Genomic DNA, 18,393 nt, shown 5'->3' with positions numbered 1-18,393 from the left:
TTTTTTTTTTTTTTTTTTTTAACCATTGAATGTGTGCATGCACATAGAGAAACAGAAAGAGAGAGACAAAGTGAGAAATTACCTTCATGAGGAAGTGATCATGCTGCAACCCTTTCTCTTCCATTCTCCTATTAGGATTTTGAGCATGTACACACATGTGCCCAGAATGATTTTCAAGGCAGTGGGTCCATAACTCAAATCTTTGTCAGCCTCAGGGTAATGCAGTGCCTTAACCACCAAACCACCTGCTGGTTGCTTGTTTTTGTTTTTATGTTTTTTTTCCTGTTTTTTTGTTTGTTTGTTTGTTTTTTGTTTTTTTGGTTTTGTTTTTTTGCTATTGAATTTTTTTAGTTCTTTGTGTATTCTGACTCTAACTCTCTTTTTGAATTAATAATTTGCATGTATTTTCTTTCAATCTGAAGGCTATCTCTTCACTTTGTGTATTGTTTCTTTTGCATGGAAGAACCTTTTTCATTTGATACAATCCCATTTGTTTATTTTTTTCTGTGCATTTTTGAGGTCTTAACCAAAAAAAATCTTTACAAAGGTCAATGTCCTGAGGCAGTTTCTATTTTTTCTTCTAGCATTTTCATATTTTTTGGTCTTCTATTTAAGTCTTTAATCCACTTTGAGTTTATTTTTGTATATGATAGGAGATAGAAATTTAGTTTTATTTTTCTGTAAATGTATAATCAATTTTTTAAGAGACTGTCCTTCTAGTGGATGTTTTTGGCAGCTTGGTCAAAAATCATTTGCCAGTATGTATGTGGATATATTTTGGGGATCTTCATTCTGTTCCATTGTTCTTTAGAGGTGGTGCATATTTTATTCTGTCTTTATGGTATCTATCTCTTTGTTGAATTTCTCATTCAGATTACAAATAGTTTTCCTGATTTTATCAAATCGTCTGTCTTCATTCTCTTATTATCTCACTAAACTTCTTTTGAACATTAATTTATATTTATTTTGGGAAATCTTGTAAATTTCCTGCTTCATGGGTTTTATTGCTAGAGAATTTTTGTTTTTTTGGGAAGTGCCATGTTGCCTTGCTTTTTCATGATTCATGTCCTTGACTTGATATTTGTGCATCAGGGGAGACAGTTGCTACTATCAATTTTATAGAATGGCTTTCTTGGTGAAAAAACTCTCTCCTGAATGTGGGTCCTAGGATATTGGTTGATAAGGAGAAATTGGTTTGGTCCTATATAGGCACAGTGATATTGTGTGTGTGTAGATTTTTGGCTGTACTCAGTATCAGTGATACTCTCAGTGGCCTAGAATGCACAGGTTTCTTAAGTTGCTCCATTTGTTGGTTCCTGGACCTCCTAAAGATAGGACACATTCTTGGGTATTCAGGGTCACTTTGACACTTCTGGGTGTGACATGAAGCATGAGGTGGATTTCCATGGGCTATGAGTTGGCAGTACTGATCAAGCTCCTGCCATGGTGTACTGTTGAGGACAAAGTTGTTGACTAAGTGCTACCATGGGACTTGCGGTCAGGGACTACTTGATGTGGTGGGCAACTATGGACAATGTCATTAATCTGACTGCCCCTGAGCGATGTTAGGGAGAAGGACCACTCAATATTTCATTACCATAAGTGGACTCTGTTTCCTAGTTGTTCCCAAAGGATATGGGGGTGAAGGTTGTTCAGTGCCGTGCAATTGTGGGAAAGGTAACAAATCTCACTGCTCTCATGGGATGCAGGTTGGTGAGGCCTCTCTAGTAGCTCTGCTATGGGTAAGACTTCTTTCCTAACTACTCCCACAAGACATGGGGGTTGCTGTGTGATAGTGGTTGTGGTTAGGGTTATTTTCTCAACAGTTCTCACAAGGTGTGGGAGCAGATCTTTTCAGCGACTTTCTTTGCTTGTGGTTGCTCTCTCACCTGCTTTTATAAGACATGAGTGGGACAATCCTCTCTAGTGGCTTGTCTATGACTAGGGTTATTCATCCAGCTGTTTCTGGAAGATTCAGCTTGGAGTAGAATGAGGGGAAGAATATATAGACTCTGCCTCTCTGATGACCCAAAAGAGTGTTCCTAAAGTGCATCAGATGACCTGAGATATTGAAAGATAAAAATCTCTAGACCTTTCTTCTGAGATATCTGAATCCCTTGGGTGGGATCCAACAATCCGTATTTTACAAGTTTCTTAAGTGAATCTTATATATGTCACAAAGTATGTCCCAAACATTGCAAAGTGAACCAAGCCTAATCTTTCGGACCAACCGTAGGTGGCCACCATGTGCTTTAATCTGAATCCTTTCTCACATACAAAGACAGAATTCATAACTGCTGCCTCAACTCTAAAATTCTTGTTCCACAATATTCCATTGGCATATTGGTATCTCCCACAGCAGGTACAAAACAAAATGAAACAAATTGCCCTCCTGCAACTTCTCAGGTTCACAGTAAAAGAACAGCGGCTTCTAAAAGCTATATGGAAATAACCACATATTAAGATGTATCTTTGAAAAAAAGCTGTCAATGCTTCTGTGAAGCTTAAGGAGCTTTGCACTAAAAAAGAAAAGAAAGCAGGTAATTCATTTTGAATTAAAGTTAAGCACTTGGCTTAGTACTTTTTCATTTTTCTTCTTGTAAATCTCTGACTAAATTAATTAAGCGGGTGTTTAAAACTGGCAGCCATCCGGACACAGGAGGCCATGCAGCAAGCTGAATGTCGACAGTGAAATTAGAACAGAAGTTGGAATCTGCTTCTTGGGGAGAGCAGAACTATTTTTGTTTTGTTTTGGTTTTGGTGTTTTTCCTCTCCCTGTCCTCATGCCCCACATGCCTACACTGGCTACCCAATCCTCCCTTGGAAAGTGTTTCATCTCTTAGACCCACAGTTGACTTTTTTTTCTGTTATATTGGGTCATTGGAAAAGTCATGATGCATTTTTGCATAGAAAAACATAAAAAAAAGTCATGATTTTTCTGATGGCTCAATAGATAAGGCGTGGCAAATGTACAGACAATAAAAAGAGCAGCTCTGCTCCTTGATTGGCCATTTTCCACTCACAACTTAACAGACAAACAATACAGGCAAAATATCTGGCTTCTTAGAAAGTTTGCATTTCAGTGGAGAAAATAGATCGTTTTCAATTAGAATAATTATCAAACAAAAATAATTATAGATTGGGATTCATGTTAAAAAAACAAGCAAACAAACATGAAACAAACCTGAATGTTGTGGTGAATGGTAAAAGAAGGAACTATAGGTAGAGTGGAGACGGTGAAGAATATTTGAACTTAGATGTACAGCATGAGCAGAAGCTAAGAAAGCTGGAAAAAGAGTGTTCCTGCAGAAAGAAGTGCTAGTGAAGGCTTCTGGCATGATGCTCTGAAGATTTAAGTAGAACCTCTTTGTCTCTTGAAAAACACCTGCCTATATTCTTGTTCCTTCCTTTTTAAATAAGAAATCACATTTTCTAAGAGTTCTAAGGGGAAATTTCACAGAACTTTGAAAGGAAATATCAGAAACAAAGAAGCTGCATTCAAAGTGAATCATTCATCCTCTTTTCTTGTAAGTTTAAGACATGAGTAACTTAAGTGCATGTAGATCAAGGCTCCTATGAAAAACAGCAGTGGAAGAGGACTCAGTGAGAGCATAAGCAGAGCTGCTCCTTTGTTAACCTGTTCCTTAATTAACCTTTGTTTCAAGTTCTATATTTGGCAAAATTTTTCCTAGGGTTGAGTTCCAAAAAGAGGAAGGCAATCTTGTCATCTGTAGTAATTACAAGGACTCAGTTATTTGAGTCCCTGAAATTTGTTTAACCTGAAGATGAAGGCAATTTAAAGTACAATTTGATTTGGTTCTGTGGCCAGGGTGTCAGGGTCCTAGATGCTAAATTATAGCAACTTTGAAACACCAGCTGGACCTGGATGATGACGAGACTGGCACAACCCTTTGCCACTCTGATTTGTGCTTGTCACTGCAGTGCAAGGTGATGTGATTCGACACCAATTAGCTGGCATGCACAAAAGTCATCCTTTTCTCCAGTGAGAGGTAGCTGTAGAGTGTCATGCACCTCTTCAAACATGACAAGCCACATCTAAGTCATTGCCTTTGTTAATGCACATCAGAGTTGACAGGCAGTGTGTTATGGGGAGATGCCGGAGAAGCAGAAAACAGGATTGGCCACAAATAGAGCACCAGGGAGGATGAAATCTCCTGATGGTTAGGCCAGGTGAAATGACAGAAAAATTTAAGTGTATTACTGTCCCAAAGCATGAACTCACAAGATGTTCATAAACATCCTGTACACCTCAAGGGACTCATTGGTCTAGGAAGGGGTGAGATGCTTCCCAGAAGATTCTCTGAGCTGAAATCTCTAGTGCAGAAAAGACTGACAAGATAACTGATTTCCAAAGAGCATACAAATGTGTAACTTTCAGAAGCTTTTAAAAATTGAGAGTATTCAAAAAAAACAAACAAGAAACAAACAAAAAACTGAGAGTGAATTTGATGGCCATCATTTTACAATTTGTAACTGTGTTTATTTGAAATAATGCACCTCAGAGCATTAAAAACATCAACATGCCTCATAACAAGCACTATTTCATCATGCCCCTGACTGCCAAAATTGACCTGACTCTCTGCTACTGTGTGCTTTCTCCCATCCTAGAAGCTACTGGCTCCTATTTTCTGTAAGATCCCCAGATACTCTGTCCAGAGTTTTCATTTCAGGCTTCTTTTCACAAATATTTCTTTATGAAATGACATTTTGATTATCCTTTTTTTTACAATATGACATCTAATATTAAAATTTATGTAGTTTTAAAAAAAGTATATATGTATATACACTCTCTCTCTCTATATATATATATATACACATATACACACACACATACAGATATGTAACAAAGATGAAGAAAAATAATCAAGAAATATTTTAAGAGAAAAAAGTCAAGTGTAAAATATATATTATGTAATTTGTGTTTTATATATATATATATATATATAAACACACATATACATATAGTCATTATTTTTCAGAAAGAATTATTTTATTTAATTATTTTTATTATTATTTTAATTTGACCAAAGAGAGACAGAGAGAGAGAGAAAGAGGGAAAGTGAGAAAGCAAGTTACCAGCTCCAAGACTCAACTGGCAATCAGCCATGTGGGAGCCCAGCATCTCAACCACCGTGCAATCTGCCAATCCCTATATATAGCCATACTATTAATACATATATAATTGTATGTATATGTGTGTGTATAGTCATTATATATATCATATATATCATATACCCATTATATATATGTGTGTGTGTGTGTGTGTGTGTGTTTATAAAAGATATACTTGTATATATTCGTTTTATTAATTAGATATATAAGGCTCCATAAGGAAGAAGGGGAAATGTTCCATTTTTTCCTTGTATACTTCTGAATTTGAGACTTTTTACAATTAGCATGCATATAAATGATATAAATGTATTGATGTAATAAATATATATATATTGGAGTAACAAGAACTTGGAGCCAATCATGGTACCTTAGCGTTCTACAAGGAATTCAGCATTTGCCTGTTCCTGTTATTAGTCAAATCAATTAAAGATGATGAGAAACAAAATGAGACAAAGGGCAGAATCTACGTAGGTTAATAAGACCCCATCAAATTCATAAGATTCTACCAAAATCCCAGAAAAAAAGACTTATATACTCAAACTAAACCAGTTTGTTGGTTTAAAAAGAAATAGACTGGTCAATGATACACCTTCCTCAGTTCCTTTAATGCATACAGGAGAATGTCAATCCTTTATTCCAAATGATTGAGTATTAAAATGTTTAACTGGAGTCCAACTAGAGCAGTGTACCAACTCTTAAATTCAAATTCAAAAACTCAGTCGATAAAAACAGTATCTATGACCAGTTGCTGAAGGAATGGTAAATCTGTCATGTCCTTTAATCAGCATTTTCTTTTTTTTAGAGAAATGTTTGCTATATGGTACATGCAATTTCAGAGAAACAGAGAGAGATGGAGAGAAAAAAAAAGTGAGAAATCAGCACCCAGGGGGAATGCCCATGATGCAATCCTTTCTCCTCGTTCTCCTCTCAGGATTTTGGGCACGCATATGTGCCCAGCATGAATTTTAAGCTGCCAGGTCTGGGATTTGAACCGTAGTTGACCATGAGGTACTCCAGTGCCAAAACCACTATGCCACCTGCTGGCCCCAATCAGCATTTTGTAAATACATCTTTTGGGACAAAAATTTTACACAACATACAAGGAAGAAATTATTCTTTAATAAACCACATTTGGCTGTTATATTCTCTCCTTCCACCCCTAGAGATTCAGAATACACAACAGTGCACAAAAACTTCGAGAATTCATGAAGCACAGACACACAAAAAAAAGTCTTTAATTTATTAACCTAGATTTTCCATTCCATGCCAACTCCTATGGCACATACTCAGTAAATACTGCTTTAACTATTTCTAACTGTATTCCTAGTTTATATCCTCAAAATATCTACCTCAATCCTTATAACTTTGCCGGTTTTACCTGCTAGTCTGTAGAACTAAATTACTAACCTGAAATCCTTCTTAATTTTCTCTACTTCTTTATATGTACATTAAAACTCATTGTTGGGAGACCAGCAGTTAGCGTAATGGCTATGTCGCTGGACTCTCATGTAGTCAACCGTGGTTCAAGTCTCGGACCTGGTGACTTAAACTCATGCTGGGCACGTGTGCGTGCGTGCCCAGGATCCCAAGAGGAGAAGGAAGGAGAAGGGATTGTGGCGTGGCCATCCCCCCTGGAGGGTGATTTCTCACTTTCTGTCTCTCTGTCTCTGTCCGTCTGGCGAGCACATGTGCCCTGTAGCAGAAACCTCTCCAAAAAAGAAAACTCATTGCTGTAATTAATGGGGAAAATTTTACTTGCTTTTAAGATAAAGACTCCCTAAATTTTAGTTAGTTCTATGAATAGGCACAATGCCGAATCCCTATTACAGATTGTCAAAGATATATTTCAAAACAACCTTATAGGGCAAGCACTGTTGTTACCAATTAGTGATGAGAAAGGGGGCCCAAAGGAGTTCAAGTAGCCTTGCCCAAAATAACACAGAGAATTGATCACAGAGCTTGTTTTCAGACCTAAGCAGTTGGACAGGCACTTAAAACCACCATATGCACTCCATGTTTAAGATAATACAGAAGGACAGTTTTTAGTGTTTCTATACCAGAAATAATCTGAATTCCAAACACTTTTTACTGTTTTTGTTTCTGTTTTTTTGCTCTGTTCACTATGTATTGTGAAATGGTTGTTTTTCTCCCCCGATTGACACCCAATTCCTACAGCCCAAAGTGTATCCTACCAAACACATATTCGGTGGACCAACCATATACTGTCTTCCTCTGACATTTTTACTTATTTCCCTTTGTATCATTTTTTCTCATCAGCTTTTTTTTTTTTTCTTGAGAGGTTTTTTTTTATAGTGTGCATGCACTCACCAGAAAGACAGAGAGAGAGAGAGAGAGACAAAGTGAGAAATCACCCTCCAGGGGGGATGACCATGCCAAAATTTCTCCTCCTCCACTCTCCTCTTGGGATCTTGGGCACTCACGGACAGTGCTTGGTGTAAGTTTCAGCCACTGGGTCTGGGACTCGAACAGCGGTCATGGGAGTCCAGCAACATAGCCATTATGTCAACTGCTGGTCCCTCTTACCAGCTTCCACTATTTTTTATTGCTGTACTGTACCTATGCAGTACAAATATAAGGGAGCAGAGTAGAAACATATTGCATCTCTAGTACTTCCTATATATCCCCTAGCTGTCACAGACCTTTTCTCTCTACCTGCATTATCATAGAACATCATTATGAAAGTGAGTTGGCATGAGTTCCAGTAATAAACACTTTCTTTACTAAAGTGCTTCAAACCTAGCCAGTCAATTGGCATACAGTGAATCACATGGGAGAAAATTTGTCAAGAGCCCAGTTTGTCATCAACAGATAAGTAAAAGGTGGTTAAGGTAAATTGCATTTCCAAAATTCATTCCACTGAGCACAGCTCAGGAAGAACCTTGAGACTGCAATCTCAAGATTGCAATGAGGGTGAGTAACATGGCAGCACTTTTCATTTATGTGAGCACCTTTCTCCAGAGAGCACTTTGCAGTTGTCCTATTTACTCCTCCTCATTACACTTCTTTGGTTGCTCCAATGTGTTATGAAAGCACCAACCCAAGCAACCATTAGTATGGTTCCCCAGAGCTCATTGCTTAAACTGTGTGAAGAGATGGTTCAAACCAACCATATAAAAGTATTGCTTGCCCTGGGTAAGGAAAGGCCCTCCTTTCAAAGATGGCTAGTTATATTAAGAACTGATTTGATTCACATGGGTGACAGTATAGCAAAGGACGAGATAGCCCATAAATTTTGTTATTAGACTAACCAAAGTGGAGATTAGACTTTGGGTTCAAATATTCAACTTGTTTTTTAAAACAACAAAATATATTTTCAAAAGACTTAAGAAAGAGTATGAAATGTCTCATTGTTGAAAATATTTAAAATACAGATATATAAAAAGAAGACAGAACCAAAATGGTGTTCTTGTGGTAATATATATGAATTATATCCAAACATAAGCACACTCACACATACACATACACACACATCATAAATATGCATGCATGTAGTAGTTTAATAATCAAACTCAGGAGTCAGAATTTCTAACTTCTACTTAAGTACTTGGTAGACTATATTACTAAATTGAGATGTTTCCATATCTGGTCCCTCTCCCGACAGGAATATTTTACTTTTCTGCCACCTTAAAGGCAGGCTTGACTTATCACTTATCATGGTCAGTGAAGGAAACAGATGTGAGTCACTCCTGTGAAAATGTTAATAGTGCATGATTCACCATGTTCTAATTGTTCCCTCACTATGACAACTGCTCTGACAGCCTAGGCTTCAAAGTGATGATGATGACATTGTAGGAGCAGGGCACCCAGCAGACCCACTGTAGATATGTATTGTGAGCAAGAAATAAGTCTGTTGTTGAAACTGCTGAGGTTTGGGGATTGCTTGTTAGCAAAGCATACTATAGTCTGTCCTGACTGTCATGCTACCTTGCATAAACCAATTATAATCAACTACAGATGGCCATCACAAAGATAAAAGAGCAACCATGTAAGATCATATGACAGAGCCACCAACAGCTACACAAAAATGATCAGTCATTATTTCATTTTTTTTCTTTCTTTTTTTAGATGGCCACAAGTTTAAGGTTGGATTTTGGTTTATCCATTACTTTTGATATACCATTAACCAGAAGGCTTAAATGACAAACATTTGTTTCTCATGATTCTGGAGTCTAGAAAGTCTAAGATTAAAGCTCCAACAAACCTAGTGTCTGATTAGGTCTACTTGTAGATTTGCAAATAACCACCCGTTCATTGTATATCTGACATGGCAGAAAGCAGACTTAGGAAGCAAACTTTCTCATATCTCTTCTTATAAGGGCAATAATATTTCCATTCTCTATGTTCATCACCTCATCTAAACTTGACTACCTCCCAACACTCTCAACTCAAAATACCATCACATTAGGATTAAGGTTTCAACATACGAATTTGGGAAAGACAAAAATATTTAGTTCATAATACATACATTCTAGAAATTTAAAGTTAGTACTTTTGCATTCACACAAATCCTGTCATGTATCTATAAGTGGTGTCTACCAAATTCAAACAAATACTATGTGATAATGTGTTCTTGCAAGAGTAACTACAATGTTTGGGCCTCAGCCTACCTCCCATATTTCCTTTTCTTACTCCATAATATGAGAGGGAAATTTTGCCTTTTCTGTTTGGGTATGAACTGGGCCTAAATTAGGCCCTCTGGCCTAGTAGATCTGATATTGAAGGTATGGCTCTGTAGCATGATGAGTAAGTGCTCTGGTTTGGGAGCAGAATTCCACATGGCCTATTGTGGTTTGAGTCCTGGCTCCAGCATGTGTGTAAATGCCACAAAATCCAGACAGAATGGAAAAATGGAGGAAAAAGGATTTAGACATAACCATGCCTCATTGGGAGATGCTCGCTCTCACTCTTGCTCTCTCTCTCAGTGAGTGTATGCACCTTCCAGTAATAAAAAATATAAAATAAATACAATATTTTATTATCTTAAAATTTTTAGATTTCTTGTCTCCTGAGATATAGCATTTAAGTTCCTTTCAGAGTAAGTTGTCTTATTTTTCTGTTTTCCCATTCTAAAGTTGGATGATGTTGTTGGGTATTGTACCATGGGAATGATTTATTAACAGACTCAGTGAGATTCATGGAGTTTACACTTTGGTATTTGTGTAGTGGATTTCATATGATTATTATAATAAAATTTAACCATAATCCACACCAAGTTTATATAAATAAAAGCGATCCCCCATAAACTAGTTATATTGACCATTACCAGAAGCACTTTAACATATAAACTATAACAAAATACTAATATTGGTCATATAGTTAAAAAGTTATTAAAATGCTAGCTTACTTACTAAAGACCCATTATGTACTGATAAATGGTATCAGATGATTTAGTATCCAACTCAAAGATGCTCACCTAGCACAGGATTTGAACATAGGTCTAGGTGACCTAAAGCTGTCATCCTGTCTTAGATTGGATCTCAAATAGCCAGTACAAATTTAAGTAACTTAAAAACAAAAAAAGATGACATATTTAGGGTTTCAATAAGTTTGTGGTGTTTTATAATATAATTGTGTCTAAGAAACTGTTCATGAGATTAAAGGGAAGGGGAATATTTTGTTCTTTTAATGTAGCAGTCAGGGGACCAGCAGTTAGCATAATGGCTATGTCGCTGGACTCCCATGTAGTCAACCACAGTTTGAGTTCCAGACCCAGTGGCTTAAACTCATGCCGGATACGTGTGCATGCACGCCCAGGATCCTGAGAGGAGAATGGAGGAGAAGGGATTGTGGCATGGCCATCCCCCCTCGGGGGTGATTTCTCACTTTCTGTCTCTCTGTCCCTCTCTGTCTTTCTGGCAAGCGCATGCACCCTATAGCAAAACCTCTAAAAAAAAATAGCAGTCAGTAAATAAGTCACTTACTTCACAAATAAATATTGAACACCTACTACATGTCAGGCACTATGCTAGGCATGGCACATAAAATAGTTAACAACATCCCTACCTTCAAATAAATTATATTCTCATGAAATAGAAAGTAAATTAAATAAATAAATAAGTGATAAATAAAATAAGTACTATTATAAGTGTTGAACAGGGAATAAGCAGAGTGGAACCTTGGGGATATTGGGGGGTGGATGGATAGGAGCGGAGGCATACTTTAGAAACAGTAACAGTAAAGTCTCTATGAAGAGGTGACATTTAATCAGACAGCTGGAGGATGGAAAGCCAGCCTTGAAGAACCAGATGAAATAAGACTTGCAAGAACAAGAGCAAAGACCTGAAGCAGGAGACAACTTTGACAGAGTGAGCCAGACAGAGGGAGTACAGATGAATCAGGAAGGCAACCAGAACCACGTCAGGTGGAATTCATGGGCTGGTGGGTATGAAGGCTGATTTCATTCTAAGGGCCACGAGAAGCCATTGATGTGTTAAGTGAATACTAAATAATTCTTCAGTTGGGAGGACAACACCCAATAGCGCTAAAAGAACATTCAAAAGAAGTGTTTAAAATAAGCATGGGAGCTAGTCATGAACAATGAATACAATTAAATCTAACTCAATAAGATTCAGTTAGGACATATAGGCATCCTCCCTTCCCCATGTTACAATCTCCCAGGGGATGCCTGACATCACTGGTAGTACACAACACCGAATATACTATTTTTTTCCAATACATGCACATCTATGATAAAGTTTAATTTATAAAGTAGGCACAGTCAGAGATTACCAACAATAACTAATACTAAATTAAAAGAATTACAGCCAGCTGTGATGGCATACTCTTCTAAGCTGCTGTGCTCCACAGGCTGGGACAGCATGGAAGGCCTGGTTTTGATTCCTGGTCTAATCTAAAGGCTTGGTGTACACCTGCAATTCCAGCCACTCAGAGAGGCTGAGGCAGGAAGGTTGTGAGCTTGAAGCTGCTCTGAAGAATACAGTGAGATCCCATCTATTATAAAAAAGAGCTAGGAGTGGTGGTGCATGCTTATAGACCCTACTGAGAAAGGAGAAACAGCACAACACTGCAAGACACTTCATGAAAACAAAACAAAATTAAAACAATGATAATATTCTGTAATAAAAGTTATGTGAATGTGGTATCTCTCAGAACGTCTTATTGTATTGTCCTCACCCCTCTTATGATATGTGAGATGATAAAATTATTATGTGGTGAAATGAAGTGAACTAAAAGACATAGGCATTGTGACACACACCCAGTTACCACTAATCTAATGCTATGCCAGAAGGAAGATTACCTGCTTTGAGTGGTCCTGAATCATCACACAATGATGCTATTGATGGTTGGGAGTCAGGAGTAAATGTTGTTGATAACTGAAAATTTGCAATAGTTAAAATGCTTTTTTGTTTGTTTCTTTTATGAAAACCTTTTGGAAGAGTATTATAATTAGAAATCTTTTTATTATTATTATTATTATTATTTTTATTTATGGTGAATTATTGTACATCCTTCAGTTTACAACACAGATTTTCCCAGCAGGCATGCAGGGCACATTCATCAAGTCAAAGATATGTTTGACTTGTCTCTTTTTTAACTTATCAAACTGTTGCTGGTGAGCTTGAAATTCTTGGGCTATCACATAGGTGATTTTAATGCTATATCCATCTGAGGATCATATTCCATAATTTAGTTCTTTAATGTCTTTTCAGTTCAAAAATTGTTGGTAAATTTTGGTCCTGTTCACATTGTTAGTTCTGCTTCATCTTCCCATCTAAATGGCTTAACAAGGTCTTTCGTTTCCTCATTTGATAATACTTTTTGATTGTCTTCGTATATACTTCCATTTCTTTATCAAACAGAATGAGAACTCCTTCTTCACCAGCATTTTTCGTTGGAAGGATTTTCTAACTTTTCCATCAATCCTTCAGAGGCGTTTAACACCATTTACAACTGACCCAGCCTGGTGGTTCTTTCAGTAGCAAACTGAGCTGCAGTTACTGAAAGCCACATGACCCACTGCAGGTTCAGAACTCCTAGTCAGTCTGAAAACACACAGGGTATGTTTGCCTGTGCCCAATATCCTGGCAAGCTGGAGGGCTAGAGAATGGGGATTGGGATAAGACTCTGTCAAAGGCACAGCTCTCTCTCCCTTTCTCTTATATGAGGTCTTGTGCTCTCTATCATGGATAAAATAAAGACTTAAATTATTCATGGCTTTAATTTCATAAATTCTTCCATCAGTCATTTCTTTTTTGGGAGGGTTAATTCATCCATTGCAGATTTGACGACTGTTACTGCATCACCAATAGTGAATAATTTCCAGCACTGCATTGTCCAGATGTAGGTCTGCATCAATTGCTGATCAAATGCCATCAAATACCGTGTGGGTGTATGTGGCCTTGACACACGGAATAATGTCCTTGTCAAGAGATTGGAGCTGTGGCATTTTATTGGTAGGTAACAATACTCTGACATTTTTATTTTCATAACAAACAGATCAGGATGCCCAAGTTCATTGTCTATTATTAATAGGACTTTAAATTCCCACCCTTCCTCTTTCAAGAAGTTTATCATTTCTGGGATAAACCATTGGTGGAAAAATTCCATAAGTAAAAATTCCATCCATGCTTTCTGATTATACTGACAGAACACAGGTAGATCATTTTTATTTTTGTTTTTGAGAGTACAGGGTTCTTTGCTGTGTTCATATGCCCTGCAATATTGCCATGTAACACCAGAGTTTATCTGTCCCTCCATGTCCTTTGCCCTGATGCCTCCTCTGTACTTTTATTTTTTTTTATTTTTTTATTTTTTGGAGAGGCTTTTGCTATAGGGTGCGTGCGCTCACCAGACAGAAAGAGAAAGAGAGACAGAAAGCTAGAAATCACCCCCCAGGGGGGATGACCACCCACAATCCCTTCTCTTCCATTCTCCTTTCGGTATCTTGGGCATGCATGCACATGTGCCCGGCGTGAGTTTTAAGCCACCGGGTCCGGGACGCGAACCACAGTTGACTACGTGGGAGTCCAGCAACATAGCCATTACGCTAACTGCTGGTCCCCTCTGTACTTTTATTAAAGTACATTCTATTGGGTTTCTTCTGCCAGAAGAATCCCAGTTTCATTGTGAGTACAGACTTACTGTGGATGATATTCTTTCTCCTTAGTCAACTTCTTCAACTCTGCCAGACATGTGGCAGCAGCTTCTTCATAGAAAGATGCAGTCTCTTCAGTAATTTTTATATTTTCAGTCCAGACCTATTCCTGAATCTGTGTAGCCATCACTAACTTGCAGAAAATGGTGTGGTGTCACTCATTACCTTGCTGAAGTCTTCATAGAGGACTCAGTGCTTTCTGGCATAGCACGTTGCTGTCAACTGAAACATGTTTTCTGTTTATGTCTTCCACCCACAAATTTAATGTGTTTTCCATCTTTACTAGGTACTTATCACACACGGTAGCAGTAACTTTTGCAGTTTAAGGTGAGACGGCAAAACAAGCACACGTTTCTTTTTTCTTCTTTGCAATTTCATGACTAGAATATTTGCTTTTACCGTAGATCTTAGCATCTCCCGTGTACAAGGTTTTTTCTTGATAAAGTCGAGAGCTTTCACCTTTTTCCATAAATGAAGCACTTTGCCGTTTCTCTCTGGCATATCTAAGTCAACAGCATCACCATTCTTGTGCTTTAGCGCCAGAACTAGGTGAAATAACGGTTACGTTAATACAAGCACTGTGATGTCAGGACAGGTTATCGGATAACCGAGATGGCTTTTCCAAGACTCACTGACGGGTAATGTGTACTGCATGGATACACTGGACAAAGAGATGATTCACATCTTGAGATTTCATCCTGTTACTCAGAATGGCCTGTAATTCAAAATGTGTGAATTGTTTACTTCTGAAATTTTTCAGTTAATATTTTCATACCATAGTCGGCCACTGGTAACTAAAACAGCAGAAAACAGGCCAGTTGTGATGATGAAGGCAGCTGGATTCCACATGGCTGACTGCATGTTGCGTTCTAGACCTGGGGTCTTGAAAAGCATGCTGGATACATGTGTGTACCCAAAATTTTAAGAGGATGGAGAAACAAAGGAGAGGGGACTGCAGGATGACCATGCCCATGATAGGGGCCTGCTTTCTCATTCGTCCTCTCCCTGTCTGTCTCTCTCCAGTGAAAAGACATACCCTATAGAATTTTTTTTTAAAAGGCAGAAAACAAAATTTTTAATATATGGAAACCACTGTACTTTAGTACTTAGAAGATGCTTGGTATACACAAGTTCTTTCTTATTGAAGCCTATTTCTTTCTTGAGAGAGAGAGAAAGACAGACACCCTCAGCAGGGTTCGGCAATCCCCCCACCCCTGACTCCCAAGTCTTCCAAGTCAGCCAAGATTACATAAGCACAAGTGCCCAGCATGCCCAAGTCCAGGAGGAAACTGGACCTCCATCTTCCATACGGCTCCTGCATTGTGGAGCAGCGCAATAGACTTGCATCACCACGGGCAACCTAGCCAAGGTCTTGTCAGCCTTTCCCTGTGCTTCTAACAGAGGAAATCTCTTCAAGTGATTTGCCAGATCCTCTAATCTGAGGCCTATGATCCCTACCTCAGCCCTCACTGTCCTTCAACTAAAGAGTTCTCAAAATGATCCCAAAGGCCTCCAGAACAAACTCTTTGGATGGATCCCTTTGGTATTCTAGTTTGCAAATAATTTAAGACAAAATGCTTGCATGCATTTGTACTATACATCATCCATCTTTCTTATAAAATGAAACTGTTAAATATTAAACAATTGTTCTGAAAAGTATTTAAAGTTTCACACTCCTTGGCATAATGATTTATCTCTCTGTATATGCACATTTAAGGTCACAGGATTGTCAGCAGTGTTAACATACAACTTTATAGTTTTAATTTATATTTTTCGTAAGTTGTTTTCATGCTTCTATTGCTTTAGTATTTACCATTATCTCTGGGTATACCCTACTCATAGGTATGTGTCTCATAGTTTAATTATTTTTTAGAGCATATAGTCACGTATAGTCAGGTACCACATAACATTTTAGTCATTGAAGAGCCTCATATAGGACAAAAGGACAATGGCTGTTATATCATACAGCTTGGGTATGAAGAAGGCCAAGCCACCTGAGTTTGTGTAAGTTAATTTGTGATGTTCACACAACAAAATAGTCATCTAAGGATGCATTCCTCAGAACACAACCTCGCCATCAGACAATGCATGACTGTATACAATTCATACAATTTCCTGCTCCAAATTGTTTCCTAAGCTCTTCTCAATATATTCCAGTGTTCTCCCATGTTTATAAACCACCTCTGACCTTTTACAATAAAAATAAAAGTTAAGGGAAAATTATCTTTTAAAATGTGTATGTAGGGACTAGCAGATGGTGTAATGGTTACGTTTTTGGACTCCCACATAGTCAACCGCAGTTGGAATCCCAAACCTGGTGATATAAAACTCATGCTGGCCACATGCGCGTGCATGCCCAAAAATCTCAAGAGGAGAATGGAGGAGAATGGATTGCAGAGTGGTCATCCGCCCCTGGGTGCGATTCCTCACTTTCTGTTTCTTTTTCTCTCTCTGTATCTCTGGAGAACCACACCCCCGATAGCAAAAATCTCTCTCTAAAAGATAAATAAATAAAAAAAATAATAAAATGTGTACATATATTCCTGACATCAAAAGAGGTCTTTCTCTCTGGTTTTTATATATAATATATAAATTACATCTAACTTACTTCATTAGCTTTTCTAGCTTTATTGTTAGAAACCTCCACTGCATCTTTGCCCTTCTCATTAATCTTGGCTTTTTCTTTGGTTCTATTTTCATTATACTGAAGACTTAGGATACCTAACACACTCGATTGTATTTCTGCATGCCTTTGTAGTCTGAATCTTTTCCTCTAGGGCCTGAAACTTGCTTAGACTTCTTCCTTTTGAAAAATAAGCATGGCTGCTGCTTTTTAAATTTTTTTTCCAAGAGAATTAGGTGACTTGTGCTTTAAATAAAATGTGGAAAATATGGGAAAATTTTAACAGGTACTGTATATGGAGCCCCACCCTAAACAATATCTAGATTTAATTTCTTGGTATAGAGGTACCCTTTTCTCTCTCTCTCTCTCTTTTTTAACTCATTTTTTTTTTGAGAGATTTTCACTGTAGGGCGCGTGCGCTCGCCAGACAGACAGAGAGAGACATAGAGACAGAAAGCGAGAAATCACCCCTCAGGGGGGATGGTCACGCCGCAATCCCCTCTCCTCCATTCTCCTCTCGGGATCTTGGGCATGCACACACACGCACCCGGCGTGAGTTTTAAGCTACCGGGTCCGGGACACGAACCGCGGTCGACTACGTGGGAGTCCAGCGACATAGCCATTACACTAACTGCTGGTTCCCTTTAACTCATTTTTTAAGAGAGATTTCTGCTATAATACACATGTACTTGCCAGAAAGACAGACCGAAAGTGAGAAATCACCCCCAGGGGAGATGGCCACATCCCAATCCCTTCTTCTGCATTCTCCTCTCAGCACTTTGGGCACACATGCATACATGTCCAGTATAAGTTTTAAGCCACCAGGTCTGGGACTTGAACCGTGCTCAACTATGAGGGAGTCCAGCAACATAACCATTACACCATCTGCTGGTCCCAAGTCATCCTTTTCTCTATGCATACATTCTACTTAGCTGTACTCACACTGCCTTTCTAACTTTTTATGACTCTCCTAATGAGCAATCCAATAAACATTTTTATATTATTATAATTTTTATAACCAACATTTTTAATGACTATATAAATTTCCATTTACGGGTAACATTTTGTGTGTGTGTGTGTGTGTGTGTTTAACCATTTCCCTGTTCTATGTTTACAACTCCTAAAGCAGTCTCTATTGTCTCCCCAATTGATGCTGTTTTTCTGGTGTTTGCCTCCTATTTATTAGACTGCTTTTTCACCTTCTCTCAGCTATCCCTTTCTCTTATGCCCTTTCTTCCTTCCAACATAGCTCAGAATTCCCTGTGACAAGCATTTGATTTGATTTTCCCCTTGTTACAAAGCACCTTCTAATCTGTCAGGAAAGCTCATGCCTTACACTACTTATTCCACGAGCTACAGCCTAGTCAGGCATCAGTGAGTGTCAAACACATCATAAGCCATGTAAAGATGAGGCCAGAGGGCCTTAATTCAGACAGAGGGGAGAGAGAGAGAGGAGGAGGCAGAGAAGGCGGGCATACCTCCTCTGTGAGGGAGGGAAAGA

General features: G+C 38.2%; 1 pseudogene; it reads right to left on the bottom strand.

Moving 5' to 3' along the window:
• LOC102467886 (isoleucine--tRNA ligase, cytoplasmic-like) overlaps positions 1-18,393 on the bottom strand; it is a 67,219-nt pseudogene that overhangs the window by 7,965 nt on the left and 40,861 nt on the right.

The sequence above is a fragment of the Tupaia chinensis genome, unplaced genomic scaffold (genome assembly GCF_000334495.1).
Source record: "Tupaia chinensis unplaced genomic scaffold, TupChi_1.0 Scaffold144255_1, whole genome shotgun sequence".
NCBI classification, from domain to species: domain Eukaryota; kingdom Metazoa; phylum Chordata; class Mammalia; order Scandentia; family Tupaiidae; genus Tupaia; species Tupaia belangeri.
The sequence above is the reverse complement of the archived record's forward strand: the minus strand, read 5'-3'. Positions and strand labels throughout refer to the sequence as shown.